General features: G+C 49.3%; 1 pseudogene across 1 annotated transcript; it reads left to right on the top strand.

Moving 5' to 3' along the window:
- The first annotated feature begins 13,737 nt into the window (after positions 1 to 13,737).
- On the top strand, positions 13,738 to 18,349 carry LOC309854253 (thyroid receptor-interacting protein 11 pseudogene; annotated as a pseudogene). The gene is made up of 2 exons: positions 13,738 to 13,843; positions 14,298 to 18,349. The product of its transcript is annotated as a thyroid receptor-interacting protein 11 pseudogene (transcript).
- Positions 18,350 to 18,779: the final 430 nt, after the last annotated feature.

Below are 18,779 nucleotides of genomic sequence, written 5' to 3'. Positions count from 1 at the left end.
CCTCTGCACGGAGGTACCTGTAGGGCATGATGTCAGGGCCCCGTGTCTCCGGGGGGGCTGGGGCCTCGCTGGGAGGCGGGCCTGTGTCTCAGGAGTACACCGGTTTGCCAAAAGGTAGCCGTCAGCTTGTGTGCCCCTCCTTTCGCAGCTGAGAGGAGCCCAGAACGGGGCCTCGTTGATGGAGCTGCTAACTATGTGGGGGGCCTGGAGACAGAGCGAGCGGAAATGCGGCCGAACCGGGCAGATGAGGTTTCAGCCTTGCTGGGGCTCAAGTCCCGCTAGAAGAGACCGACTTGAAGCCCGTAAGTGGAGTGTTGATGGGAGAGGAGTTCCGTTCTCCTCCTCGAGTAGGTTACGTTCCACGAGGGGTTGTCAGGATCCCCACCGTGCACCTGAGATCAGGCCAGTCAGGGGTCAGTGTGTGTGTGTGTGTGTGTGTGTGTGTGTGTGTGTGTGTGTGTCTGTGTGCGTGTGTGTGTGTCTGTAGGGGGAATGGCCTTCCTTTTGGGTGGGTTGTGGCTATCAGTGATTGGAACCCATGATGAACAGGACTGACAGGATGCGTGAGGGACTCACCCCCTGGCTGGCCAAGACAGGAAGGAAATAACGACCCGTGACATTCGTCATTACTGTTTTGCATTGAGTGCTGGGAAGTACAGGGTGCGTTAGAGTTTGTAATTTGCTGAGTAATGTTCAAGCGGAGACCAGGAGGCTAAGAAATCCAGGCGGATGTGGGAAGGTGTTCCGTTAGGGCCGGGAAGGATGTGTAGTGTTGAAGGAATTGACAGAATGTCCTTGAAGCTGGGGCCACGTGGGGACCGTGGGGTGGGGAAAACCAACGTTTGGGGTGACGACTTGTCGTTTTTGTAGGGTCTTGGAAACGAATCATAGTGATTTAAAACATGGGGTCCAGACCCCAAGCAGATCCTACCTCTGCCTCTTATGAGCCGTGTTGCTAAAGCATTGTACGTCTCCGTTCCCTGACGGGACGAATGGGGATGATGATAATCCCACGTCATAGAGGACTGTAAAGACGAAGTGAAATTTAACATTAACAAAACACTTAGCGCCATGTCTGACACGCAGGAGGTGTCCGTGGTGGCTCGTTCAAGACGTAAAGAAATACACAGATTAGTTTGGAAGACTTGGGGACAGTCTGTGGTGACGTTTGTGAACATACGTGGACTCCATGCCACTTCATTTCTTCTCCAGCTTTCAGATGCTCTTGACCACATGTGTCACACTGTTGAATGAGAAAGAATTTTTCTCAAATGGACAGTTCTTTGTCCAGAGAGTCTGCAGCGCCACTGAAATGACGAGAGGGAAATAAAAGGCTTTGCAGTACCGTGTCCCAATTAGCTGTGCTTAAAATGCCCTGATCAATTGATTTAGTTCGTATGTGTGGGTAACCGTTTGTGCGAACTTGCTTCAAGTCAATTGACTCTAGAGTCACTGAGACACAGAATACGGACAGAGAAGTAGTATGGCTAGAGCTTGGCTTTTCTGGACTCTCTATGGGATAGGTGTTTTGTTCTGTTTTGTTTTTGTTTTCAGGTAGGAAACATCTTTATTATTGGCCTCGACTCATTCATCATACAGTGTCCAACGTGGATTCCGTGTCCTGACAACCTGCCTGGCGCATTACTCCGCTGGCCGCTCTGGTCCAGACGTCAGGCCGTCCCCCGAGGGAAGCCAACCCCACCGGCCCCAAAAGTTCATGCCTGGGGTGCTGAGCGCCAGCCTGTCCCAGGAATGGGCCCCTTGGTTCCTGGCCCTCTACTCCGGCCAGCAGTTCTGGGGAGGCCGAGGCTGGAGCCCGACACTCTCCTTGGTTTCGGGATCGTTTAAGAAAACCGAGGAGACAAACGTTTCACCGTCTTTAAAAACACAGGAGTCTGAGGAGAGAAGCCAAGGTCCGCCGCTTGGCAGCTCCGTGGGAGGACGAAGCATCCGTGTCCCTTGCCGCCGACCCACTCTGCGCCGCCTCCTTATGCCCACGCGGAAGCCCATTTTCAGGCGGCGGTATTGGCACAGGTGGTGCTGGCCGACCTGGCAGCGACGGTCGGAGCCGCGGGTGTAGCCGGGGTAGCTGCGGTTGCTGTGGATGCCTCCGCTGGAAGCAGCTCTCGGGGCCCTCGCAGGGGAAGACGCTGTAGCGCTTGCCGCTCGACATGTGCCCACACCCCATGCAGTCCACCTGCAGCTCCGGCTTCGCCAGGCTCAGAGTCGCTGGCAGCGCCCGGGGCTGAGGCCCAGGAAGCTGCTGGAGGCCTGCAAGGCCCCGTGGCCAGCACTTCGCGAGCTGCCGCCCCCTCTGTGGCCGCACCTTCCCTGCCTGGGCCTCAGGCGGGGCCCCGGACTCGCTCGCCTTTGCCGCCGCCGCCACCCACCCTGGGAGCCGGCCTCGTGCTGCAGCCGCTTTTCTCTGGGATCGTTTTTATCATTTCTCTGCTCTCCTCTGTCTCAGTCTCCCGACGCCTTCCTGCGTCTGCAGCCCACACATTGTCGGGGAAGTTTGGGTTTGGAATGGCAGACTAAATAGTGGTTCCCAACCCAGTGCTAACCAGCAAAGCATGAAGGACTTTGGCGTTTTTTGTCTTTTTTTTAAAGATTTTGTTCATTGGACAGTGAGAGATCACAAGTAGGCAGAGAGGCAGGCAGAGAGAGGGGGAAGCAGGCTCCTTGCTGAGCAGAGAGTCCGATGCAGAGCTGGATCCCAGGACCCTGAGATATTGACCTGAGCCGAAAGCAGAGGCCTTAACCCACTGAGCCACCCAGGCGCCCCCTGTGGCCATTTTTTTTTAAAGAAAAGACAGATGCTTATGTCCAACTCTAGACTCAGGGAGTCAGAGCCCTCTGGGATAGGCCCCAGGGTACAAGGACCAAGCATGTTTACCATCTAGATGCATTTCACGGCAGCTTTTTTGGCACTGGGCTTTCCATTATCTGAAAAAAACATTCAGCGAGATTGGGAGAACCCAATAAACTAACGTTTGATGACATTTAGCAGGGCTCTGCCCTTCAGGGTCTGGGATAGCGTGAGCTACATGTTTGGTGTAACGTGTTACACACCCTTAGGTCTTGTCAGAAAGGGATGGATTGGGGCGCCTGGGTGGCTCCGTAGGTTAAAGCCTCTGCCTTCGGCGCACGTCATGATCCCAGGGTCCTGGGATGGAGCCCCGCATCGGGCTCTCGGCTCAGCAGGGAGCCTGCTTCCTCCTCTCTCTGCCTGTCTCTCTGCCTACTTGTGATCTCTCTCTGGGAAAAAGAATATATATATATATATATATATATATATATATTAAACCTTTAAAAAACAAAATAAATTTAAAAATTTTGAAAACGTTACGGACTGTTTTTTCTTTTGCTTGGTTTTGTACATCAATTTTATGTATTTCACAGAGAACGAGCCAGACAGCATAAGCAGGGGGGGACAGCAGGGGGAGAGGGAGAAGCAGGCTCCCCGCTGAGCAGGGAGCCCAACAAGAGGCTGGATCCCAGGACCCTGAGATCAGGACCAGGACCTGAGCTGATCCCAAGAGTCGGACTCTGAGCCAAACCGAGCCACCCAGGCACCCTTACAGGAAAATAAATGGCCAGGCTAAAGAAAGAGCAGGGACAAAGTGAGGCCTGTCATTAGAAGAGGCGTGTGAGACCTGTTCACCAACGGCAAGGTAACGCGTCGTCTTCTCACTCGGGACTTAACAGATACAGAGAGTCAACATATTTGTGAGATAATCAGATCAATCTGAACTGTGACTTGACATGTCACGCCACTGAGAAATTATGTTGAAATGTTTAAAGAGTGACGATACTTTTGTGGGTCTATCTATGTGTGTGTCGCACAAGGGCAGTTTTGTTCCCTGGGAGATGTTTGGCCACGTCTAGGACACATTCGGTGGTCAGAAGCAGGAGTGAGGAAGACACTCTCTGCCTCTGGTGTGTGGAGACCAGGGGTGCTGCTAAGCATCCTAGTAAGCTCAGGACAGGGCCCTCAGCCAAGAACGATGGGGCCCAAGATGTGGGCAACGCCAAGATTGGGAAACCCTGTTCTGGAGACACATGTTGAAGTAGCTGTGCGTCCAATGACAGGATGAAGATATTTGCTTCAAGGGGCGCCCGGGTGGCTCAGTGGGTTGAGCCGCTGCCTTCGGCTCAGATCATGATTCCAGGGTCCTGGGATTGAGCCCTGCATGGGGCTCTCTGCTCAGCACGGAGCCTGCTTCCCCCCTTCTCTCTCTGCCTGCCTCTCTGCCTACTTGTGATCTGTCAAATAAATAAATAAATAAATAAATAAAATCTTTAATTAAGAAAAATAAAAAAGAAGAGATTTATTCAACGTAGGCCTAAATGGGTTGACAACGTAAATGTCCAACAACATGTGAATGAAGAAACAGACTGAGTATATCCATACAAGGCAATGCTATACACCGGTAAAGAAGGAATCAACTACTGATCAATGCAACAAACATGCACGACTTAAACACACTGTCTCCCCAAAAGCAGCTAAAACAGTATACACAATAGGATTCTATGTAAATGAGATTCTATTTAGAAATTCTGTCCTATACAGTGAGAGAAAGCAGCCTGTGGTTGGCAAAGAGAAGGGTAATGGTGGGGTAAAGGAGTGGGAAGGAGCATGAGGAAACTTTCTGGAGTCCTGGAAATGTTTTCATCTGACCATGCTGGTCGTGGTTCTAAAAATGCATACAGTTGTCAAAACGAAAATTAGGCATGTACACCTGAAACTCATGTAACACTGCACATCAAATATACAAAAAATAAAAACAAAAAGCCATACACTTAAAATACACACACTGTACACGATTTCCCTAATCACACTGACTGTAACAAGTATCGAGAGAAGAATCCCACTCATAACTACATTAGAAGGAGTAAAATACCTACGAACAAATTTAACCAAGAAAGTGAAAGACCTGCACGAAACGGAAAAGATGCAATTCATGCAAGGATATCCCGTGTTCATGTATGAATGAGTATTATTAAAATGTCCACACTATCCAAATCAACCTACAGATTCAACGCTATCCCAGCATTTTTCGCAGAAAAAGAACAATCTTAACATTTGTATGAAACCGCAAAACACCCCAAATAGCAAAACAAAAAACAAAAAACAAAAAAACCAGGAGGCACCACCTTTCCCAATTTTAAACTGTTACCACGAAGATACAGAAATCAAACGAAATGGCATTGGCATGAAAACAAATACACAGATCAATGAAAGAGAGGAGAGTTCAGAAATAAACATACATATATGTATAGATATATGGGTTTAATCACATATAATAAGAAAGCCAAGAATATGCAATAAGGAAAAAAAAAGAGTAACCTCCATCAATAGTGCTGGGAAAACAGGACAGCCACATGCAAAAGAATGAAACTGGACCACTACCTTACACCACAAACAAAAAGTAAATAAAAATGGATTAAAGACGTGAATGTAAGACCAGAAATCATAAAACTCCTAGAAGAAAACACTGTCAAGTAAGCCACTTGACTGAGGTCTTGCTGACAATTTTTTGATTTGGCAACAAAAGCAAAAGCAAACAAACTCAGACTAAATCAAATTAAACAACTTCTGCACAGCCAAGAAAAAAACAAAATGAAAAGGCAGCCTGGTGAATAGGGGAGAGTATTTATATATCGTATATCTGATGAGAGATGAACATCCAGTATCTATACAACAGATATTGTATAGATGTAAGACATACATCTATATCTTATACAACTCGACAGCAAAATCTAGTTTGATTTAAAAATGCCCAGAGGATCTGAGGAGACATTTTTCCAAAGGAGACATACAGATGGCCAACAGACACAGTAAAAAAAAAAAAAAAAAATGCTCAACATCACAAGTCATCAGGGAAATGCCAATCAAAACCATCGTGAGTTCTATCACCTCACACCCGTTAGAATGGCTACTATCAAAAAGACTAGAAGACTAGACTAGAAGACGAGAAGTGACCACTGCTGGCAAGGAGGGGAAGAAAAGGGAACCCTTGTGCACTGCTGGTAGAATGGATATGATGTAACCACTACGGAAAACAGTATCCTCACAAAGCTCAAAGTAGAACTACCATAGGATCAAGCAATTCAACTTCTGGTTCTTTATCTAAAGGGAACAAACACTATCTCCCAGAGACAGCGGCATTTCCATGTTCACTGCACCCCTGTTTACGATAACTAAGGTATCTCCATCGACAGGTGCAGGGATTTTTACAAACATCAGAGACACATGCACATATGTGTGCATGCACATGCACTCACACACAATTGTTCAGGCATAGAAAGGAACGAAATTTTGCCATCTGTAACAACACAGATGGACCCTGAGGGCATTACACTAAGGGAAGTGAGACAGAAAAAGATACATACTGTATGATCTCACTTAAACATGGAATCTTCAAAACAAAAACAAAAGCAGAAACAAAAACAAACCACCATGAAAAATACTATGAACTCACAAATACAGAGAGTGGATTGGTGGTTGCCAGAGGCAGGGTGTAGGGGTGGGTAAAACAGGTAAGGCAATCAAAAGGAACAAACTTCCCGTTATCAAATAATTAAGGTCTGGGGATGTAATATACAGCTCCATATATGACTCCAGTTAATACTACTATATTGCATACCTGAAAGCTGAGAGTCATTTTTAAAGGTTCTTATTAAAAAAAAAAAAAAAAAAAAAAAAAAAAGGATGATGTTAACTAGACTTACTAGGGTGATCATTTCACAATATTGAGAAATATCAAATCATGACATACATGTCTGAAACTAATATTATATGTTAATTATACTTCAATTTCAAAGAGGACACTCATTTTTTAAAAAGTACCTTGATTGGGGTGACTTATGTTTTATATGTCTACACTTATGTCAGAACTTAATAAATTATACACTGTAAATATGTACACTTTATGGGATGTCCATTCTAATTCAGTAAAACTTCAAGACAAAAAAAAAAAAAAAAAAAAAAACCTAAATGGTGTCTTGAATAATTAGTCCCCTCTTCCCTTTTCCATAAATAAATTGCTACAGACAAACACTAAAAATGTAGATAACTTGAAAAAAGAAGAAACTTGAGTGAGCTGGGAAAACCACTTAAACTGAGCCTATGAAACCAACAACAAATGTCCTTTTCACGTGTGAAACAATCAATATTCGTCAAAATAAGGATCTAGATGGGAAAGCCCACTGTACCAGGAAGTTTCTGACCTAAATCTCATTCTCCGCCATCTCTTCCCCAACCAACTTCCAGCCACCAGCGATCATTTAAAAAGTCTAGACCTATATAATACTTTTGAAGGATTAAAGAATTTGGCACTCATATACATAAACGATACTTTTTTCCCCAAGGATCTGAGAGAGAGAACGCACGTGTGCGTTAACAGGAGAGGAAGAGAGAATCTCCAACAGACTCTGTGCTGAGTGGGGAGCCTGAGGCGGGGCTGGATCAAAGGACCATGACCCGAGCTGAAGGCAGAGGCTTCAACCCACAATGTTTAACATAAACATTTTTAAGTTGGTTCTAGGCAGACACATGGTAATGATATTACACTATACAGAGCTCTGATCAGTCATGGCTTTCAAACACTCTCTCTCTTTTTTTTTTACTAAGAACATGTTAATGGAGGAAAAACTCTTGGGAGAATTGGTGAGTTTGCAACTTACGTCTCCAGCTGCGGCAGCCTGCGAGTTGGTGTAAATCCCAAAGGGTCCAGAATCTGAGTAACTGGCGTTCAAAGCGGAAACCTGAAATAGAACGAAATTTTACTGGATGTCATTTTACCAGGGAACACAGGGCCCAATTTCCCAAATAGACAAAAGCCTGGGACCTTCCCGGTACAAGCGAAAGAGATGAATTACGATTTCACGTAACCAGTTCTGGCAAGGGCTGCAGTGTTTTGGATGTGGGTTACTTCTTTCAAAACCATAATGGTTTTAACATTTTTCACTTAAATCTTTCTAAACCAGACTGCTCGCTTTACTTTTTTGCTGGTATTTTCTAACGTTCTTTGATGATTAAAGGTTAACGTCCACATTTATTTATTGTGATCACAGTATTATCACAGCGGCAGGATGGCTGAAGGGTACACACACTGTGGGCTTCAGTATCAGACAAGCCCGCTCTGTTCCCTCTGCTAGTGCTGAGGGCCCCCTTTTTTGCCAATTCACTTACACTTCTCCTACAGACGAAAGTCAAAGGGCTGGGGGAAAATGCTCAGCAGACGTTACCAGATATCCAAGGTAGCCGCAAGTTCAGCCTCAGGACTGGGTATTGCTGTCTGCAGTCTGAGCAGAGTGTTCCGCTCCCTGAGGACAACAAGAATGCTCAGTGTCGTGTTTCCCAGTGTTTATGTGGACGCTTCACACAAAGATCACCTAGGCTGTTGTTAAAAGTACAGACTTTCCAGTTCCTCTAACAGATTTACTCAATCAGATCCCCACAGATGCAATCTGGAAAGCCGCATTTCAAAAATAATTCCAGGTGATTCGTAGGCATGTGAAAGTTGGAGAACCACGGGCTTAGCCCACAGAAGGCGTAAGAAGAAATGTTCTTTCAGGATTTGAAGTTTAATGACCATTTTGAGACTATCCTATTCATATCTCCAATTTCCGGCCAAATGCTCAAGTAGGAATTTCCATTAAATGACATCACTGATCAGAACTGAACTGCAGCCACCCAAAAGCATCCTTAACATTCAGAGGTAAAGAGTAGTATGAAGAAAACAGCAGCATGAGCGAGGAAAGAGGAAACATAGAGGGAATTCAAAGAGCAGCAGCTAAATGTGATAAAGGACTAATTTAAGATAACGGTTTTCAAACAATGCTCCAGGGAACGCCAAGGTTCTACGGAGACAATTCCAAGGCATTTGGTGACAAGTAAACATTAAAAAATTTCTTTAAAAGGGAACATTTTTGGTTTAGCATTGCAGCTAGGAAACTGTAGGGGATGAAAAAGGTTCCTCTGCTTTAAAAAAAAAAAAAAAATTGTTTTTTTTGAGAACCATCATTTATGCGGTACCTGGGTGGCTCAGCGGGTTAAGCCTCTGCCTTCGGCTCAGGTCATGATCCCAGGGTCCTGGGCTCAAGCCCCGTATCAGGGCTCTCTGCTTGCTAGGGAGCCTGCTTCCTCCTCTCTCTCTCTCTGCCTGCCTCTCTGCCTACTTGTGATCTCTGTCAAATAAATAAATAAAATCTTAAAAAAAAGCAAGACCATCGATAATCTCTGTCTGCAAGAGACTCATCTTAGACTCAAAGACACCTCCAGATTCAAAGTGAGGGGGTGGAAAACCATTTGCCATGCTAACGGACCTCCAAAGAAAGCTAGGATAGCAATCCCTGTATCAGACCTATAGAGATGAACCCAAAGACCAATAATGGATGATGAAGGACACTATATCATAAAGGGTCTATCCAACAAGAAGATCTAACCATCGTAAATATTCATGCCCCTCACATGGGATCAGCCAATTATATAAGCCAGTTAATAACAAAATTAAAGAAACACACTGGTGATAATACAATAATCGTCAGGGACCTTAACACGCCCTCACTGCCAAGGACTGACTGTCTAAGCAGAAGATCAACAAGGAAACAAGGGCTCTGGATGACACACTGCACCGGATGGACTTCACAGATACAGTCAGAGCATTCCACCCTAAGGCAACAGAATACACAGTCTTCTCGAGTGCACGTGGAACATTCTCCAGAACAGAACACCTACTGGCACACAGATCAGGTCCCAACTGGTACCAAAAGACTGGGATCATTCCCTGCCTATTTTCAGACCACCATGATTGGAAACTGGAACTCAATCACAAGAGGAAAGTTGGAAAGAACTCAAATACACGGAGGCTAAAGAAGAATTTTAAACTTCAGGGAAACCAACGAAAATGAAAGCATAACTGTGCAAAATTCTGGGGATGCAACAAAGAGAGGGAAGTATCTAGTAATACAAGCCTTTCTCAAGAAACAAGATAGATCTCAGATACACAACCAAACCTGACACCTAAAGAAACTGGAGAAAGAACAGCCAATGAAGCCTACACTCAAGAGTAGAGCAGAAATCAATATAATAAAACCCAAAGGACAGGAGAACAGATCAATGACTAGGAGCTCGCTCCTTGAAAGAATTAGGAAGATCGATAATCCCCTGGACAGATTGATCAAAACAAAAAGGAGCAAGGACCCAAATAAACAAAATCATGAATGAAAGAGGAGACGTCACAACCGCACCAAAGAAATACAAACAACCGTAAGGACGTATTACGAGCATCTATATGCCAACAAATTGGGCAATCCGGAAGAAACAGATGCATCCCTGAGATAGATACACGACCAAAACTGAACCAGGAAGAAATAGAAAACCTCAACAGACCCATAACCAGCCAAGAAACTGAAGCAGTAATCAAAAATCTCCCAACAAACCAAAGTCCAGGGCCAGAAGTCTTCCCAGGGGAAATTCTACCAACGAGCTACACGAGAATTAATACCCAATCTTCCGAAGCTGTTTCAAACACCAGAAATGGAAGGAGCCCTTCCAAACTCTTTCTATGAGGCCAGCATTACCTTGATCCCCAAACCAGACAGAGACCTCACCAAAAAGGAGAATTACAGAGCAATGTCCCTGATGAACGTGGATGCAAAAATTCTCCCGAAAATACTAGCTAATAGGATCCAACGGTACATGAAGACGATTCTTCACCACGACCAGTGGAATTTAATTCCTGGGATGCAAGGGTGGTTCGATGTCTGCAAATCAATCAATAGGGATAGACTACATAGACGAAGGAAAGGACAAGAACCATATGATCCTCTCAACAGAGGCAGAAAAAGCATAGGACAAACTACGGCATCCTTTCTTGATCAAAATTTCACAGTGTAGGGAGAGGTCCATTCCCATATGGGAATGGACCTCAATATCAAAAAAGCCATCTATGAAACGCCCACAGTGAATACCATTCTCAATGGGGAAAAAGAGAGCCTTTCCCTTTTCCCCTAAGGTCAGGAACACATCAGGGATGTTCAGTATCACCACTGCTGTTCAACATAGCACTACAAGTCCTAGCCTCAGCAATCAGACAACAGACAACAGAAAGAATAAAAGGCAGGGGTGCCGGCAAGGCTCAGTTGGCTACGTGTCTGCCTTCAACTCAGGGTCCTGGGATCGAGTCCTGATGATGCTCTCTGCTCAGCAGGGAACCTGCTTCTCCCTCTCCCTCCGTCTGATGCTCTGCCTACTTGTGATTTCTCTATCAAATAAACAAATAAAATCTTTAAAAAAGTAAGAAAGAAAGAAAGAAAGAAAGAAAGAAAGAAAGAAAGAAAGGGCAAAGAGGACATGATACTCTATGTGGAAAACCCAAAAAAGACTCCACCCCAGAATTGCTAGAACTCATACAGGAATTCAGCAAAGTAGCAGGATATAAAATCAATGCCCAGAAATCAGTTGCATTTCTATACACTCACAAGGAGACAGAAAAAAGAGAAACTAAGGAGTCGATCCCATTTGCAACTGCACCCAAAACCATAAGATACCTAGGAATAAACCTAACCAAAGAGGTAAAGGATCTGTACTCCAAAAACGGCAGAACACTTATAGGAAAGAAACTGAGGAAGACACGAAGAAATGCAGAAATGTTCCACGCTCATGGACTGAAAGAACACATATTGTTAAAATGTCTATGCTACCTAGAGCAGTCTACATAGTCAACCCAATCCCTATCAAAATACCAGCAACTTTTTTTTTTTTTCACAGAGATAGAACAAATAATCCCCAAACTTGTCTGGAACCAGAAAAGACCCCAGACAGCCAAAGGAGTGTTGAAAAAGAACACCAAAGCTGGTGGCATCCCAATCCCAATCTTAAGCTCTACTGCAAAGCTGTAATCATTCAGAGAGTACTGGCACAAAAACAGACAAATGGATCAATGAAACAGAATAGAGAATCTGGAAATACACCCTCAACTCTATGGTCAACTAACCTTTGACCAAGCAGGAGAGAATATCCAATGGAAAAAAGACAGTCTCTTCAACAAATGGTACTGGGAATATTGGACAGCGGCACGCAGAAGAATGAAACTACACTATTGCCTTACACCATACACAAAAATGGACTCAAAGTGGACGAAAGACCTACACCTGAGACAGGAATCCATCAAAATTGTAGAGAACACAGGCAGCAAGTTCCGTGACCTCAGCTGCAGCAACGTCTTGTCAGACACGTCTCCAAAGCCAAGGGTTAACTAAAGGCAAAAAAATGAACTACCGGGACTTCATCCAGATAGAAAGATTTTTGCACAGCATAGGGAACAGTCGACAAAACCAAGAGACAACTGGCAGGATGGAAGAAGGTACTTGCAAAAGACGCGTCAGATAAAGGGACAGTATCCACAATCTAGAGAGAGCTTCCCAAACTCAACACCCAAAGAATCATCTGATCAAGAAATAGGCAGAAGACATGGACAGACGTTTCTGCAAAGACGACATTCAAATGGCCAACAGACACATGAAAAAATGCTCCGGATCACTGGGCGTCAGGGAAACACAAAGCCAAACCACAAAGAGAGACCATTGCACAATGGTCAGAAAGGCTAATATGTATGCATGCACCAATCTATAGGACACCAGCATAAATATATACAAGATTTCTATTCTATGTTAAGTTCCCTAGATAGGGGAAGGCAGGGGAAGGCTCAGGGGCAGTGCCCCAGGGCGATGAGGGGCGGGGCCAGGGCCCCAAGGGCGGCAAGGACTCGCGCAGGGTGGGGGTGGGGGTCTCCGAGGGCCGACTCACCAAAGGGCTGCTCTGGGACTCCGGCACCGGTCCGGACCCGGGCTCCAGTGTGTGCCGTGGCCCAGTCCCGGGCCAGGACCCCCTGTGCCTGCTGTGTGGTGGCGGCAGGGGACGGGAGCACGCCGCCACCGAGAGAGCCGCCAGCCCAGAACCTCCTGTTGGGAGCCCAGGCCCCAGCCGGCGCAGTCGCAGCGGCGGGAGGGAACGGGCGCGTTCCCCGGCCAGGCTCTGGTTGGCCAGCTGCGGCTTCACCATGGCGACGGCAGGGGGCAGCGGGGCTCCGGCGGGGCAGCTGCAGAAGCGATTCCTAAACCGGTGCACTAGCGCCAGGCCCGGCTGACTCAGGCCTCTGCCGCCCCACACCTGGGCCACTCTGTGCAGAGCGGAGGACCCGCCCACCGGGCACCGGGCACCTCCACCGTCCGGCGCAACCCCACGCCTGGTCTAGGCGCACAGCCTCGGGAGGCCACAGAGGCACGGCGCAGGCGGCGGCCCGGCCCGGGAACCGCCAAACCAAGGTGCGGGCGGAGCTGTTCCTGCAGGGCTGACGGGGCAAGGAGGGGCAGGACCCTCTGGAGTCTCTGGAGGCTGGCAATACCCAAAGGCTCCGTGAGGCCCGTCGTCTGCGCTGGTGTAGACATCCCTGAAATGCACCACGGGTCCCCTCTCCTCGCTGGACGGATGCGTCTGACTGCACTTTCCACCTCAATGAAAGAGATGCTACTGCGTGGAAAGCTCATGCCGCCGCACTTTGTGTACTGCGACCCCACTTAGGGGGACGTCCAGGGCCAGGTGCATTTTCTGGCGGCAGGCACCTGGGTGCAGTCAGGCAGGAGCATGCACGAGGGGCCGCCCCAGGACAGCCAGCCAAGCAGGGGAAGGAGGGCAAGGGCCCAAGCCTGGTGTGGGGAGCTGCCGCGATGAGGGGCCCCAGGGTCTTGGCTGTTCGGAACTACCTGACCGGCCGCGGCTGCGGAGGCGGCTTGCGGGAGCGCGGGAGCGCGGGTGCGCGGGAGCGCGCGCGAGGTGGGGGGGGGGGCGCGGGAGCGCGCGCGAGGTGCTGCTTGGAAACAATGGCGGTTGGCTTTTGATTCTTAGCCTGGCGCACGCAGGGGTTCTGTGACACTTGGCGGGGTAGTCCGGCTGGACTGGACGCTTTCTCACCGCGGACCAGGGCAGTTGTATGACCGCCAGATGTTCTCCTGGGCTGGTGGGCTGGGCTGTGGCCTAGGCCATACCCTAGGGGCCGTGGACAGCAGCCACACCTCTTTGACCAGGGACATCTCTGATATTCACAGACATGTGCTGGGGAAAGGGACCTTCCCTGGGGACGCCATGGATGTGGCTGATGTCATCTCATCCCAGACACAGATCAATAGACGCCTCCCTGAGACAGAAACGCTGGAGGCTGAAGTGACTCACTGGAAGATGTTGTGCCCGTGTTCCACCCAGGGACCAAATACCATCGACCCAGAAACAGTGTGGAAACTGAAGAGCCACATCAGGGACCTACAGCAGAAGCAGATGCGGGAAATGGACAAACATCAGCTGGAAGTGGCCGTGTTGCAAAACACCCACCGGCAGAAGCTGGCCGACCTCACTGACCGGCACCGCAAACAACTGATGGACTACCAGCGACAGGTGCAAGACCTGCAAAACCGAGATGCTGCCGGGAACGTGAACCGTGACCTTCTGGAGGAGAGGGAAATGGATCTCAGAAGGCTGAAGCAGCAGCTTACACAAATGCAGCGGCTCAACGACAGTCTGAACAACCTTGCTTCCGACCTCCGAGCAGAAAAGGAGAAGTTGGTTCGTCAGCTCCAAGACGCAACCCATCAGCTGGAGGAATCCGTTCTGCGCAACAACGAGGATTCCCTAAAGAACAACATCGCCGTGAGGGCTTTAAAGATAGAGAAAGGACGGTTAGTGGCCAAACTGTGTCGGGCCGAAAAGAAGCTTTTCCAACACAAGACGGAACAAAGCCTCAGAGAATGGTCACCCGCAGACAATGGCCATTCCGTTAAACTCGGTCAGGAGAAAGACCTGGAGATACTACACCTCCAAGAGAGGATCGAGCAGATGGACGCCGAGCACCAGGAAACGAAGGAACTGCTGTCCTTTGCTTTGGAGGAGCAGAACCAACTGACAGAATGCCTCAGGGAGCAAGAGGAGTACATCAAGGAACTCCGAGAGAGGCCAGAGCTTCAGGAGGAACTCGGCCAGTCGACCGAAACCTTCAGAAGCCATGACGTCTTACCCGCATCCGTGGAGGACAAAGACGTGCGTCTCCCATCCACGACCGACCAACACCCTCCTGTGGACCAAGACCCGGAGCGCCTCACACAACAGAGTCGCGCTGTCCCTCTGGTTGACCCGAAAGTCCTAGAGGAGATTGAAGAACTCGAGTGTGAGGTCTTTCAGCTCAACAGGTTAAAAGATGATCTCGAGGAGGAGATACAAGAACAACAGAAGATCATTCACAACCAGCAGCAGGGGAAGAGAGCACTGCTTCAGTCCTTACAGGAGCAGAAGGAGAAGGTGGACCGTCTTCAACACCGGCAGGAGGAGATGAACACCGAACGCGCTCAGCTCCTCGCAGCCAAAGACGAGATGATTCGGAATCTGCAAGTCACGCTGGAAGAGCTGAGAGCCCAGGTGCCCGACAAAAGCCCGCACATTCCGAGAGAACCCTGTGAGGACGAGGAGGTGCGAGCAAGCCAGCCTCTCCCCAGAGAGAACGCAAGTGAAGAGCGTGATCCATCTCAAGCTGAAATTCAAAGGTTAGTCCAAGGGATCCAAGAACAGGACCCGGAGACGAAGCTTCTCACTGAAGAGAACGTCCGGCTGACCGCGCAAGTGGATCGGCTCTCCAGAGAGGAGATCGGGAAACTCACTCGGATCATCCAGCAAAAGGATGTGGAGATTCAGGGTCTTTCCAGCAGAATCTCGGAGGCTTCTCACAGCCAGAACAGGCACGTGGAACAGCTTCAGCAGCAGTTGCAAGAGTGTGCTTTGAAAAGCCAACAGATCTTGGCCATCCTGAACGAGAAGATGAGGGAGAAGAGCCATCTGGAAAGGGACTATCACGAAATGACCCATCGACTTGCTGCCAAGGAAGCGGACCTCCAGAGGGCGCAAGAGGAAAACCAAAAACTGTCCACCAGAGTGGAAAGCAGCGGCCAGGAGGTGTGTACAGAAAGGATTCGGGACTTGTCACACGTGATTCGAGAAAAAGACCTGGAGGTGGCTGCGTTGAGTCAGCTATGCCAGACCTTCCTGAGGATCCTGCAAACACCCAGCCCTGGTCATGGGGTTCGAGGAGGTCGAATCCATCAGTTCCAGCAGCTTCTCCAGGAACGGGACACGTTAACACAGCGAGTGAAGATCCTGGAGGAGTGGAAAGAGCAGGTGCTGACCACCGTCCAAAATCTGAAGCGGGAGTCCCCCCAGCTTCAGACACATCTGCGACAACTGCAGGCGTGGGCGTGCCCCAACAGCGAGAACGTTCTGAAACCGCAGGCAGCCTCTCTGGACCAGATCCCAACTTACCAGGGACATGAAATAAACTTCCACGAGCTAGAGAAGGAACTGGCCCAACTGCAGCTCCGCATCGGGGAGCTCTGCAATGCCAAGGACCTCCTTTTAGGGAACCTTGGTGTGATTTTCCTCCAGACCTCCAGCGACTCCCGGAAGGCCGTGAAATCTGACCCCGTGAGTGAGGCCTCTCAGGTGATCGGAGAGGAGGTAGAAGAGCTCCGAAAACCAGGGCGAGGAAAAGAGACAAGGATCCGAACCCTCCGGGAAGATCAGCAGAGATGGATTGCTTCGGGGGCTGCCACGGGGGAAGGAGAAGGCAAAGCACGGGAACACAGCGATGCCGATTCCCACACGGAACGGCCGACGGAGAAACCGGCCCTTCTGCGAAACTGCCTTCGGGCTCAGGAGCTCCGAACCCAAGCGAAAAGTGAGGAGCTGCTTTCCTTACAGGAGAAGCTCTGTGGCCAGCTGAGTGAGAACGAGCTGCTGAGGCAGGCGGTCACCAATCTGAAGGAGAGGGTGGCAGACTTCGAAATGGACGTGTGTCGCCTGAGAGAGGAAAACGCCAAGATCGTGGAACGATCTAGAGAACAGGACATGGAGAATCGGGCGTTGCAAGAGACCAATCGGCTGCTGTCAGTGACGCAGAGAGAGGAGGCATCCCAGCATGCTGCGATGAGAGAGAAGGCCCTGGCCTTGGAGCAACTGCTGCGAGAGAAAGAGGAGGGCGAGACCGGGGAACTGAACCGGCTCGCCGCCGCCGTTCGGTCCACGCAGGAAAAGGCAGCTGCGTGTCAGCGGGAGAGAGATGACGTCGTGTTGGCACTGACACAGAAAGAAACGGAAGCCCGCGCCCTCCAGAAGGAGGTTCACCAGCTACGAGAGAGAGAGCTGCGCCTCACCCAGGAGCTGGAGAGAGGGCGGCAGCTCGCTGCAGAAGCCCAAGATTCTCGTCGCCGGGAAGCTTTGGCCTCGGAGGACCGAGTGGCTCAGCTGAGAGAGGAAGTGACGGTCTTGCAGGGAAAACTCGTTTGGTCTTCCGCTGCCATGCAAAAGGCCAGCCACGGAGCCAGGCTGCAGGTAGAGTCGCTGCGGGAGCAGCTGCACGTGGTCACCCAGCAGAAGGAGGAAGCTGTGCTCCGGCTTGCCGCCTCCCAGGAAGAGGGAAGGCGCTGTGATCAGACCCTAGCGAGCCTGAAGCTGGAACTGGCCGAATGGATGGAAAAGGCAGACGCCCTAGAAGGAAACCTGAAGTCCTTACAGGGACGTTTGCATCAAACCAATGCCGACTTGGAGGAGAAGGAGGACCGACTCCAAGAGTTCAAGAAACAGAACGAGGTCCAGCAGGAAATCCTGGAGGACACACAGAGGAGACTGATGACCTTAGTCAGTCAGTCCGAAGGAATGGCGGACAAAGCCCTCCTAAGGAGACTCTTCGTGGGAGCTCTCCAGGCAGCGGATGCGGAACGGCAGGAAGCGTTGAGCTTGATGGCAAGCACGCTGGGGATCCGAGAAGACCAGCTGCGGCAGCTGCGCAGCCGGGAGCCCGCGGGTGTGCCCAGCGGGGGGACTGGGGGGCCTGGATCCAGAAGCGCCCCCAACACCCCTGCGAAACCAAATCACCAAGCTGTGGCCCAGCGTTCCTTTTCAGACCTTTTTGTCCAGTTTCTAGAAGCGGAATCTCATTCAGCTTTTCCACCGCCAAAACCCTCTGCTCGTGTCGTGAAGCCCCCAGATTCAGGAGGAAGGGGAAAGCCGCCTAAGAAACAAGGCCCATCACGACGGAACGCTACCCTGGCATCCACACCCGGAAAAAAGGACGTCAAGCCCCGCACCACAGCTGTGTCTCTTATTAATCCACCTGGACCGCAAATGGATGGATCGGAGCACCTTCTTCTAAATGCTGTCACTGACGCTTTACCCGTGTACACGCCGCATATACTATCACCTGCCCAGAAGGTTGGAAAGGCGGCCAAAGACCTCTCAAAGAAATAGACGATTGTGAGCCAGAGTGACACCACGCTTTGAACATCCCAAGTCACTCTGCGTGTCTACCTTATCTCCTAATGTTCTTTTTCAAAATGCCAAATGTTTCACGGTTTTGCTTTCAGCTGAAGAAACATCTTTCTTTTATGACTTAACAAAAAAGGGGTCTCTCAATGACTGCAGAAGTATTCGCCAAAGTGAAAACACCGGTGACTTCCTTTTTATGTTTTAAGATCTTATTGATCTTTTCGACAGAAATTGAGGGCACACGTACAGGGGGAGCACCAGAGGGAGAGACAGAAGCAGGCTCTCCCCGGAGCAGGGATCCTGACCTGTGACCTGATCCTAGGACCCCCGGATCATGACATGAGCCAAAGACAGTTAACAGACTGAGCCACCCAGATGCCACAGCAGTGGTGACGTTCGTAGGACAGTCGAC

This window comes from Mustela nivalis (genome assembly GCF_964662115.1).
Source record: "Mustela nivalis genome assembly, chromosome: 19".
NCBI lineage: Eukaryota > Metazoa > Chordata > Mammalia > Carnivora > Mustelidae > Mustela > Mustela nivalis.
Note: the sequence above shows the minus strand (reverse complement) of the source record. Positions and strands in the feature narration are given on the sequence as shown.